Raw genomic sequence first — 13,195 nt, forward strand, 5'->3', positions numbered from 1 at the left:
TCAGGAAGAAGCTTCCTGAAGAAGGGCTTATGCCCGAAATGTCGATTCTCCTGTTCCCTGGATGCTGCCTGACCTGCTGCGCTTTTCCAGCAACACATTTTCAGCTCTGATCTCCAGCATCTGCAGACCTCACTTTCTCCTCCAGATAAATCCCCAGGACCTGATCAGGTGTACCCTAGAACTCTGTGGGAAGCTCGGGAAGTGATTGCTGGGCCTCTTGCTGAGATATTTGTATCATCGATAGTCACAGGTGAGGTGCCGAAAGACTGGAGGTTGGCAAACGTGGTGCCAATGTTGAAGAAGGGCGGTAAGGACAAGACCAGTGAGTCTGACGTCGGTGGTGGGCAAGTTGTTGGAAGAAATCCTGAGGGACAGGATGTTCATGTATTTGGAAAGACAAGGGATTAGGGATAGTCAACATGGATTTATGCATGGGAAATCATGTCTCACAAACTTGATTGAGTTTTTTGAGGAAGTAACAAAGAGGATTGATGAGGGCAGAGCAGTAGATGTCATTTATATGGACTTCAGTAAGGCGTTCGACAAGATTCCCCATGGGAGACTGATTAGCAAGGTGAGATCTCACAAAATACTGGGAGAACTAGCCATTTGGATACAGAACTGGCTCAAAGGTAGAAGACAGAGGGTGGTGGTGGAGGGTTGTTTTTCAGACTGGAGGCCTGTGACCAGTGGAGTGCCACAAGGATTGATGCTGGGTCCTCTACTTTTCATCATTTATATAAATGATTTGGATGTGAACATAAGAAGTATAGTTAGTAAGTTTGCTGATGACATCAAAATTGGAGGTGTAGTGGACAGCGAAGAGGGTTACCTCAGATTACAACAGATGGGCCAATGGGCTGAGAAGTGGCAGATGGAGTTTCATTCAGACAAATGCGAGGTGCTGCATTTTGGGAAAGCTAATCTTAGCAGGACTTATACATTTAATGGTAAGGTCCTAGGGAGTGTTGCTGAACAAAGAGACCTTGGAGTGCAGGTTCATAGCTCCTTAAAAGTGGAGTCACAGGTAGATAGGATAGTGAAGGAGGTGTTTGGTATGCTTTCCTTTATTGGTCAGAGTATTGAGTACAGGAGTTGGGAGGTCATGTTGCGGCTGTACAGGAAATTGGTTAGGTCACTGTTAGAGTATTGCGTGCAATTCTGGTCTCCTTCCTATTGGAAAGATGTTGTTAAACTTGAAAGCGTTCAGAAAAGATTTACAAGGATGTTGCCAGGGTTGGAGGATCTGAGCTACAGGGAGAGGCTGAACAGGCTGGGGTTGTTTTCCCTGGAGCGTCGGAGGCTGAGGGGGTGACCTTATCGAGGTTTATAAAATCATGAGGGGCATGAATAGGCTAAATAGACACAATCTTTTCCCTGGGGTCGGGGAGTCCAGAACTAGATATGGCTGCTCAGAAGGGCGAAACGGTGGCTCAGTGGTTAGAACTGCAGCCTCACTGCACCAGGGACCTGGGTTCAATTCCAGCCTTGGGTGACTGTCTGTGTGGAGTTTGCACATTCTCCCTGTGTCTGTGTGGGTTTCCTCCCACAGTCCAAAGATGTGCTGGCCAGGTGAATTGGCCATGCTAAATTGCCCAAAGTGTTAGATGCTTTGGTCAGAGGGAAATGGGTCTGGGTGGGTTGCTCTTTGGAGGGTCGGTGTGGACTTGCTGGGTCAAATGGCGTGTTTCCAAACTGTAGGGAATCTAATCTAATAGAGATCATAGGTTTAGGGTAAGAGGGTAAAGATATAAAAGAGATCTAAGGGGCAACTTTTTAACACAGAGGGTGGTGCGTGTATGGAATGAGCTGCCAGAGGAAGTGGTGGAAGCTGGTACAATTACAGCATTTAAGAGGCATTTGGATGGGTGTATGAATAGGAAGGGTTTGGAGGGATATGGGCCGGTTGCTGGCAGGTGGGACTAGATTGGATTGGGATATCTGATTGGTATGGACGAGCTGGACTGAAGGGTCTATTAATGTGCTGTACATCTCTGTGACTCTTTGTCTTATGAAGAAAGGTTTTTCTCATTAGAGTCAAAAATTGCGATACTGCAAAAACAGTTGCTCAGGCATTATCTAAGGAGCAGGAGAGTCGAAGTTTTGAGCATGAGCTCTTCATCAGGAATGTTGGCACAAAGGAAGATGATAGAGGTGTACGAGATGATGAGAGGCATAGATGGAGTGGATAGCCAGAGACTTTTTCCCAGGGCAGAAATGGCTATCACCTGGTCATAATTTTAAGATGATTGGAAGAAGGTTTAGGGCAGGTGTCAGAGGTAGTGGGCATGTGGAATGCACTGCCATTATTCACAGTGGAGTCAGACACACTAGGGGCATTTAAGCAGCTCTTAGATAGGCACATGGATGGTAATAAAGTGTAGGGCATACAAGTCAATGTGGTCGTAGAGTATGAGAAAAGGTCGGCACAACATTGAGGGCTGAAGGGCCTGTACTGTACTGTGTTGAAGGTGTGTACTGTTCATTAAGAGAAAGAGAATGCTGCTTTTTGAACTGAGAGCTTATAAGCACCTATATATATGACTAGATAGTAGCCCCAGAGTGGACTGGAAAATTGAAATATGTAATATTTGGCAGTGAAATGTATACCTGAGATTTGGTTGCTGTTTTGACAACAATTCAAATTTAACCAATCAGTTTAAATTATGCCACAGGATACTAAAACCCTTTCTAATTTTATTGATTTAAATTTATTGATTTGCCAGCATCGAATCATTGAGACGATCCGATGTTGAGGCGGTATAAAATGTGGATGTTTTGAAAATTGATCAGAGAGTAACTGCCATAGAGAGAGAAAAATGCATGGAGAGGTAACATCTAGCTCTCCAAGAAATTAGCAAACACTCTCCATCAAAGGTACCTTTTGTAAGTAAGTCATATACATGGACTTAAATTGAAGTCACATGGTGTGCAGGGTGTTCTAGCTAGGTGGATAAAGAACTGCTGCCTCACAGCGCCTGAGACCCGGGTTCAATTCCCGCCTCAGGCGACTGACTCTGTGGAGTTTGCACGTTCTCCCCGTGTCTGCGTGGGTTTCCTCCGGGTGCTCCGGTTTCCTCCCACAGTCCAAAAGATGTGCAGGGTCAGGTGAATTGGCCATGCTAAATTGCCCGTAGTGTTAGGTAAGGGGTAAATGTAGGGGTATGGGTTGGGTTTCGCTTCGGTGGGTCGGTGTGGACTTGTTGGGCCGAAGGGCCTGTTTCCATACTGTAATGTAATCTAATCTAATCTAATCTAAAAACTGCTTGAGCAACAGGAGACAGAGAGTAATAGTTGAAGGGAGTTTCTTGAAATGGAGAAAGGTAACCAGTGGTGTTCCACAGGGGTCAGTGCTGGGGCCACTGTTGTTTGTAATATACATAAATGATCTAGAAGAGGGCACTGTTGGTATGATCAGCAAGTTTGCAGATGACATGAAGATTGGTGGAGTAGCAGAAAGCATAAGGGACTGTCAAAGAATACAGGAGTATATAGATAGACTGGAGAGTTGGGCAGAGAAGTGTCAGATGGAGTTCAATCCAGGCAAATGCAAGGTGATTCATTTAGGCAAGATTAATTCTAGAGCAAATTATACAGTGAATGGAAGAGCCTTGGGAAAAGTTGATGGGCAGAGAGATCTGGGAGTCCACTGTACCCTGAAGGTTGCTGCATAGGTGGATAGAGTGGTCAAGAAGGCACATGGTATGCTTGCCTTCATTGGCAGAGTATTGAATATAAGAGCTGGCAGGTCATGTTAAAATTGTACATGACGTTGGTTTGGCTGCATTTAGAATACTGTGTACAGTTCTGGTCACATTACCAAAAGGATGTGGACCCTTTGGAAAGGGTGTAGAGAAGGTTTACGAGGATGTTGCCTGGTATGGAAGGTGCTAGCTATGAAGAGAGGTTGAGTAGGTTAGGTTTGTTTTCATTAGGAAAAGGAGATTGAGGGGGAACCTGATTGAGGTTTACAACATCATGAAGGGTATAGACAAGGTAGATAGAGATAAGCTTTTTCCCAGGGTGAGGGATTCAATAACAAGAGGTCACACATTCAAGGTGAGAGGTGAAAGGTTTAAGGGGGATACACGCAGCAAGTACTTCCCACAGAGGTGGTAGGTGCCTGGAACGCGTTGCCAGCAGTGGTAGTAGAGGCAGGCACGGTAGATTCATTTAAGATGCGTCTGGACAGATGCATGAGTAGGTGGGGAGCAGAGGGATCCAGATGCTTAGGAACTGGGCGATAGGTTTAGACAGTACATTTGGATCGGCTCAGGCTTGGAGGGCCGAAGGACCTGTTCCTGAGCTGTAAATTTTCTCTGTTCTTTGTTCATATGAAATATACACATAGTAAAAAGAAAAGTTGACCCAGCAAGATCTTTAGCTGGAAGAAGAAAGACCCAAAAGATGACAGCAGCTGTGTGGTTTTGAAATCAAGTTGACGTAATTTTAATAACTGTTATTCATAAACTGTCTTATGCTTATCATTATAGAGTTGGAGGCAGATAGTAAGCAGTTAAGAGAAAGGAGGATGTAGAGTTGTGAATAGTTGTTTAATGTCCATTTCTGGAGTTAAAAAAATAAATTGATGTTATTTTCTTTAAATAGTGGAATCTGGGGGTTCCTTGTGACCCATATTTTAACAGATTATGAGGCAAGGTGATCTTTGGGTGTTTGGTTTTAATTAACAGAAGTGTTTAAGGCTGTGTCATAATAACTGTTCTGTGTTCAATGTTCTCTGCAGAAGACAACATTTTTTCAGTGGTTTTGGACGGAAGTGGAGGTTGGACTGATTTTGTTGTATGTTGTTGAGCTGTGGCTTGCAAGGTTGCTTTTTGGAAACAAAAAAAGACAGGCTGAAAGTCATGACTGAATGATAGCCAGAATCTTTCAGGTTAAGGAAATTCTGTCCAGCAACAGCAAACTGGTTGAGTTGCAGAACGTTTAAAAAGCTATGTGCTCAGAGCAGGAGTGAAAACATCCAGCCTACAGACAGGGAGCGCTGGCTGATAGATAATAGACAATAGGCGCAGGAGTAGGCCATTCTGCCCTTCGAGCCAGCACCATCATTGAGGATGATCAGCCATGATCATAATGAATCAGTATCCTGTTCCTGCCTTATCCTCATATCCCTTGATTCCACTTAAGAGCTTTATCCATCTCTTCCTTGAAAGTATCCAGAGACTTGGCCTCCACTGCCCTCTGGGACAGAGCATTCCACACACCCACCACTTTCTGGGTGAAGAGGTTTTTCCTCATCTCTGTCCTAAATGGCCTACCCCTTATTTTTAAACGGTATCCTCTGGTTCGGACTCACCCATCAGTGGAAACATGTTTCCTGCCTCCAGAGTGTCCAATCCTTTAATAATCTTATATGTCTCAATCAGATCCCCTCTCAGCCTTCTAAACTCAAGGGTATACAAGCCCAGTCACTCCAATCTTTCAGCGTAAAATAGTCCTGCCATTCCGAGAATTAACCTGGTGAACCTACGCTGCACTTCCTCAATAGCCAGAATGTCTTTCCTCAAATTTGGAGACCAAAACTGCACACAGTACTCCAGGTGTGGTCTCACCAGGGCCCTGTACAGCTGCAGAAGAACCTCTTTGCTTCTATACTCAATCCCTCTTGTTATGAAGGCCAGCATGCTACTAGCTTTCTTCACTGCCTGCTGTACCTGTGTGCTTGCTTTCATTGACTGATGTACAAGAACACCTAGATCTCGTTGTACTCCCCTTTACCTACCTTGACTCCATTTAGGTAGTAATCTGCCTTCCTGGTCTTGCCACCAAAGTGGATAACCATAGGAACTGGAGTGTCAGATGTCCTGTTTACTCTCAGGGAGCTGGATTAGTGTTAAGGACTCTCCATTTTGTGTCAGGGAGGGGACTGACTCTGAGCTGGCTGCCTACATCCTGTGTGTTACTGCTGTTTGTTTTTGGAGGAAACCTGATTCCTAAACTGGCTGAACCACATCGTCAGTTTGTTAACTGGCATTCCTTTTTATTTATTTCTTTTTTTTTCTTTTTTTTCTTTTTTAAAGACACAAAGTGCACGAATCTTTATTCAATTTCCACCACCAGGAAGATAGGAAAACACCCGGGTGGCCAGTGACAAACACTGCCCTTCACATCAAAGGGCCTCTCTTGTTTATTTTTTTTTATATTTTAACCCCCACACTACTACCTAAGTGCGGTAGTGCTTATTTTTTCCCCAGCACCCATGGTGTGTGTGTGCAGGTGTGAGACACAGTGAAAGACACAAAGTGCACGAATCTTTATTCAATTTCCACCACCAGGAAGATAGGAAAACACCCGGGTGGCCAGTGACAAACACTGCCCTTCACATCAAAGGGCCTCTCTTGTTTATTTTTTTTTTCTCTCTCTTTTTTTTTCTTTTTTTTTAACCCCCACACTACCACCTAAGTGCGGTAGTGCTTATTTTATCACCAGCACCCATGGTGTGTGTGTGTGCAGGTGTGAGACACAGTGGAAGACACAAAGTGCACGAATCTTTATTCAATTTCCACCACCAGGAAGATAGGAAAACACCCGGGTGGCCAGTGACAAACACTGCCCTTCACATCAAAGGGCAGTGCTGTGTGATCAAAACAGTGAAGGGGAGGGTAGGGACTAAATCAAAATAGAGTTGGAGGGAGAAATGATGCACTCCACTCCCTGCGGCGCCCACCTCTCCCTGAACAACTCCAGGGTGTTGGTCGACACCGCGTGCTCCTTCTCCAAGGACACCCGGGCCCTGACGTAACCACGGAAGAGGGGCAGGCAGTCGGCCCTTACGACCCCCTCCACGGCCCGCTGCCTGGACCTGTTGATGGCCAGTTTGGCCAGGCCCAGGAGCAGACCCACGAGGAGAGGCATTCCTTTTTATTTTTTTTTTTATTTTTTTCTTTCTTTGAATTCCTTGTTAATTTTTTTTTTCTTTTTTTTTTATTTTAACCCCCACACTACCACCTAAGTGCGGTAGTGCTTATTTTATCCCCAGCACCCATGGTGTGTGTGTGCAGGTGTGAGACACAGTGAAAGACACAAAGTGCACGAATCTTTATTCAATTTCCACCACCAGGAAGATAGGAAAACACCCGGGTGGCCAGTGACAAACACTGCCCTTCACATCAAAGGGCCTCTCTTGTTTATTTATTTATTTTTTTCTCTTTTTTTTCTCTTTTTTTTTTAACCCCCACACTACCACCTAAGTGCGGTAGTGCTTACTTTATCCCCAGCACCCATGGTGTGTGTGTGTGCAGGTGTGAGACACAGTGGAAGACACAAAGTGCACGAATCTTTATTCAATTTCCACCACCAGGAAGATAGGAAAACACCCGGGTGGCCAGTGACAAACACTGCCCTTCACATCAAAGGGCAGTGCTGTGTGATCAAAACAGTGAAGGGGAGGGTAGGGACTAAATCAAAATAGAGTTGGAGGGAGAAATGATGCACTCCACTCCCTGCGGCGCCCACCTCTCCCTGAACAACTCCAGGGTGTTGGTCGACACCGCGTGCTCCTTCTCCAAGGACACCCGGGCCCTAACGTAACCACGGAAGAGGGGCAGGCAGTCGGCCCTTACGACCCCCTCCACGGCCCGCTGCCTGGACCTGTTGATGGCCAGTTTGGCCAGGCCCAGGAGCAGACCCACAAGGAGAGGCATTCCTTTTTATTGAGGACTGACTTCTAACCTGGCTGATTTACACAGTCAATGTGTTACAGGTGTAACTCCATTCTCATTAGGGAACTGTTGTTTCACTGGCTGGTTACAGCCTGTGTCTTTCTCTTTTCTCCTTTAATTTGAGAAAAGGACTATGTTGATTTTGTCGCAGGGCTTAGCCCTTGCACTCTGGTTTTCTATTTTTTTTAATGTGTTTTCACCTTTTTGGTATTTGGACTGAGCCCTTGTGAGAAAATATATCTTTCCATGAGCTACTCTTGAATGGGTAGGCCTGACCCTTTGTGGGTGACTAGGCCTCTGTAAAGACTGAACACCTGCGTGCGTGCGCTGGGAGGTGAGCAATTGCTGCATCCTGGAGTGGACTCTCTATCCTGGAGTGGACTAAACCCCTGTGACATAACTACAGCTTCACAATGTACTGTGTTCCTGTGAGTGGGCTTGGTTCTCAATGGATGGATCAATCTCTATGGAGACTGAATACCTGTGTGTGTGCTGCGGGATATGCATTTGCTGCCTTCAGGAGTGGACTCTGTCTTTGTACTGGAAACTGTATTGTGAGGACTTTGGGAATTTTGTTACGGTATGTGGGGTTTGTAATTGTATTTGAGTGCGGGCCAAAGTGGGTTAGTCAATATATGGGAGCTGAAGGGTCAATGACCGACCTGGGGGAAAGACGGCTGGAGCGAGGGTGCTCTGTTAGTACACAGGGTGGCTATGGGCTAGGCAGCTGAGTGTGCCTGTTGGAAAGCTGGTCAGGGGAGGGGCAGCCAGTACACATGCTAGCTGGGGACCACAGGGTTGATGACTGGCCTGGAGGAGCCTGTCAGTACGAGGTGGGGGTGCCTGGGTGGAGGGGGCAGGCAACTGATAGCATCCTTGCAGAAAAGCCGATCTAGGGCAGGTGGTCAGTACATGGGGAGGCTGAGCCAGGCGGCCGACGGCAGCCCGTAGGAAGGCTGACCGGGAGAGGTCCAGTCAGTACGCAGGAACGCTGGGAGCTGGACAGCCGATGGCCGGTCTGCAGGAACACTAACCAGGGGAAAGGGTCAGTCAGTACGCAGGGAGGCTGGGTGCTAGAAGGCTGACAGCCCAACCTGTAGGAAAGCAGGTTGGGGATGGTTTGGTTAGTACACGGGGTGACCGGGAGCTGGTGGCTGATGTCCGTCTCGGAGGAAAGCAGCCTGGGAAGGGTCAGTCAGTACGCAGGGCGGCTGGAGACTGGAAGGCTGACTGTCCTGCAGGAAGGCTAGCCAAGGACGGTCTGATCAGTATGTAGTGTAGACTGGTGTCAGCTGACTTTTTTTTTAACAGCTATATTGGGTCTGTGTTCTATGCACTTTTTCATTTGATTGCACTGTCTTGTGTGTGTGTTTGTTACTGTTACCTTTATTGACTGAAAGTGGGGTTTGAGGTTTGTCCTCTTCTCCCTGAAAACTGGTTGAATGGTGGGGTTTGGGGTTTGTCTTTGCTGCTCCTTTCCCTATATATAGTGTTATTTTTTTGTGAACTGCTGCTTTCTGTTTATTGTTAACTGTGTATTTTGTACTGTTTAATAAAATAGGAGTGTCCTGGGCCTGGTTCTATGTGGATAGACCAGGCCTCTATGGAGACTTAACCCCTGTGTGTGCTGGGGGCTGTCTTCAGGAGCAGACTCTGCACACTGCAGTGGACTCTATTCCTGGAAGAAACAAAAGGAGTGATACCCGCAATTCTATTTTGATTTTGGTCCCCTCCTTCTCTCCCTACCCTCCCCCTTTGACTTTTTAATGTAAGCATTACCCTTATCAGACTTTGCTCAGAATCCCGACAGTGTGGAAATCCAGCCCAACAAGTCTACAATGAATCTCTGAAGAGCATCCCACCCAGACCCCACCTCCTGCACCCTTTCCCTGTAACCCTACATTTCCCATGGCTAATGCATCTAACCTACGCATCCCTGAACACTATGTGGCAATTTAGCACAACCAATATACCTAATTGGATTGTGGGAGGAAACTGGAGGAAACCCACACAAACGGGGAGAACATGCTAACTCCAAAAGACAGTTGCCTGAGGCTGGAATCGAATCTGGGTCCTTGGTGATGAGGCAGCAGTGCTGTCCACTTCATTAAACCTGTTAATGTTTCACTTGTCACATGCGTTCTTTCCTGATGATGGAGAATGTACAATAAAGCCTTTGCACAATGATGTTTTTTTTACTGTCACTATATATGCATACAGACAGCCACTGATAATTTGGGGAAAATATAAGCACTGCTGCTGGGCCCTTTTTGGGTGCAGTGGTAGTGTGAGGGATTTACATAAAAATAAAAAGATTTCCCCTCACTCTCAGGACTGGCTCTGAGCTCGCTGGTCAGAGTTGACTTACTGGGCACAAGAAGAGAAGAGTGTCCTGTTCACTCTGAGAGCTGGCTCTGAGGGAGCTGGATCAGCATCAAGGACTCTGTGTGTAAATAAAAGGTGACTTGGTGATGGGATACTAGCCTCTGTGATGTGTTTTCAGGAACTGTAAGCAGTAGGAGCAGGAGTAGATAATTTGGCTCTTTGAATCTGTTTCACCATCCAATATGATCATGTCTGCTCATCCAACTCAGTATCCCATTCCCATGTTTTCCCCACACCCGATGATCCTGTTAGCTTTCAAAGCTGTATCTAACTCTCTGACTTGAAAACATTCAATGATTTGTCCTTTTCCCTTTATGTAACCAGGAATTCCCACAGGCTCATCACTCTCTGGAGAAGATGTTTCTCCTCATCTCACTCCTAAATAGCCTACCCTGTAACTTTAGACTGTGAACCCTGATACTGGACTCCCTAGTCATCAGGAAATTCCTTCCTGCATCTGTTTAGTCCTGTTAGAATCTTACGGGTTTCTCTTTTCATTCTTCTGAACCCAGTAAACACAATTCTAACCCACCCAGTCTCTCCTCTTGATGGGCTGAATGGCAAACTTTGGCTCTCATGTCTTGTGAGTGTTTTGATTTATGGCAATGTTGTAATGATGTAATAGACACTTGTGATCACTACCATAGCAACAGGGCACCTGATCACCTAGAAACTGGCATGGCTTGCAAATAGAGATTAGATTAGATTAGATTAGGTTCCCTACAATATGGAAACAGGCCCTTCGGCCCATTAAATCCACACTGACCCTCCAAAGAGAAGCTCACCCAGACCTATTCTATGACCCTACATTTACCCCTGACTAATGCACTGAACACTATGGGCAATTTAGCATGGCCAATCCATCCTAACCTGCACAACCTCGGAAACCAGAGCACCCGGAGGAAACCCATACAGGCACGGGGAGAATGTGCAAACGCCACACAGACAGTCACCCGAGGCGGGAATCGAACCCGGGTCCCTGGTGCTGTGAGTCACCGTGCCACCCTATCCATCCTCCCTTTACATCCAGGAGGTCAGCCTGGGGGTGGGACCCTAATACCTTGTGGACGAGGGAGAAAATAAGTCAAAGCTTTAAATTTTAAAAAATCTATTAAACTGATGATGAATTTAGTAAATCAGAATTAATTTCAGTAAAGCCCAGCACAAACTGGAGGAACAGCACCACAATTTCCAGTCTTCAGGACTCAACATTAGGATCAGACTAAAAACTCTGCCCTACACTTTGATCACTGCCACGGCTTGTTTCTGTGAGTTTGCTCTCAGCAGATCTGACCAACGATGTTACCAACATCAACCATTCACATGTACTCATCACCTATATTTCGCCTCTTTTATTACCATTCACAGTCTCTTTGCCTTTTGCTGTGAGCACCCTCTCACTTTGTTCCACTTGCTCTCTTTCTTTAGCTGTATAAAGTAGATAAAGACTATCACTTTTTCAAGCCTGCTTCAGTTCTGTTTGTTCCTCTGCAGATGCTGCTGAGTGCCTTCAGCACTTTGTCTTTATTTCAGACCTGTAACAAGCAACAGTATTTCGCTTCTATTAATCTTTGTCAATTAGATTGGTTAAGATTACTGTCCCTATTAAACCTGCAATCATTTCTTGTTTAATTCTGTCCAATGGTTTAACTGCTGTTTATGGGGTCTCTCAGCAATGTGCCCTGACATTTGCTATTCCTAATCTCCACCCTTCTTGTCCTCTGCACTCAAGGAACATCTGTCTGTCTTTTCTAGGTTGTGTACCTTATTTCCCAACCTTGGTCACCTTGTCATCATATCTCTGTAATGGTGATTAAATCTAATGTATTTGTGACCTCAGTTTTATTTTCTAATTAATATTTTCTGCATATACCTTACTCTCTGATGCACTGTTATAATTGCACACTTGGTCTTTTCCCAAACTACTCAGCTTGTCTACACCCATATCAATATATACTTCATCACCTGACCTTTTATATCTTAATATCTAAATCTTACTTTACCCAGACCACCTCCTCCTGTTAGTTTAAAGCCATTTCCCCCTAATCTGACCTTCTTTGCTGGTGCATACTGATATTCTGCTTAACAGTTACCTGCATCATAATCCTATACTAATGCTTTATTCTTTGATAAGATGTGGGCATTACTGTTGGGATCAGCATTTGTTGCCCATCCCTACTTATCCTTGGATTGAATGGTTTGCTAGGCCATTTCAGAGGGCAGTTAAGAATCAAACACGTTTTGGGTTCGTAGACACATGAAGGCTGGATAAGAACCACATCTTCCCTTCTCTAAAGGACCTTAGTGAGCCAGATGGATTTTACGGTGAACACATGGATAAAGAGCAGGAATAGGCCCTTCAGCCCTTTGAGCCTGCTCCACCATTTAATAAAGTCATGATTGACCTAGTATCCTGTCCACCTCCCCATATTTACCCACCTATCCACCTGTGTCTGAAAAATATTCAAACGCTCTGCTTCCACTGACTTTTCAGGAAGAGTTCCAAAAACTCAAGACCCACACAGCAAAAAAATCCTCTTCTGTTTTGAACAATGGCCCTTAGTTCTAGATTCTGCCATAAGAAGAGACATCATTTCCACATCAACCCTGTCAAGGCCCCTCAGGGTCTAATTATAAAGTCCTATAGTTGCCATAGTAATCATGACTGAGATTAGCTAATTCCAGAATTTTTTTTTCAATTAATGAATTTTAAATTCCACCAGCTTGTGTTTTAAAATTTGAACCTGTGCCCTCAGAGCAATATATTCAGCCTCGGGAATACTAGCCCAGTGCCATTACCATGTCAACAGCACATCCCCATGTCTTTGAGACATATGCCCAACTCGCTGATTTTATTTATTAGAATAGTCGTAGAGATGTACAGCTTGGGAAAAAAACCTTTTCAGTTCAACTCGTCCATGCTGAACAGTTATCCTAAATTAATCTAGTCCCATTTGCCAGCACTTGGTCCATATCCCTCTAAACCCTTTCTATTCATATACTCATCTAGATGCCTTTTAAATGTTGTAATTGTACCAGCCTCCACCACTTCCTCTGGCAGCTCATTCCATACATGTACCACCCTCTGTGTGAAACAATTGCCCCATAGGTCGCTTTTAAATCTTTCC

This window comes from Chiloscyllium plagiosum, unplaced genomic scaffold, assembly GCF_037043375.1.
Source record: "Chiloscyllium plagiosum isolate Xiang-an unplaced genomic scaffold, Cpla_swu_hap1 HiC_scaffold_44, whole genome shotgun sequence".
Taxonomy (NCBI): Eukaryota; Metazoa; Chordata; class Chondrichthyes; order Orectolobiformes; family Hemiscylliidae; genus Chiloscyllium; species Chiloscyllium plagiosum.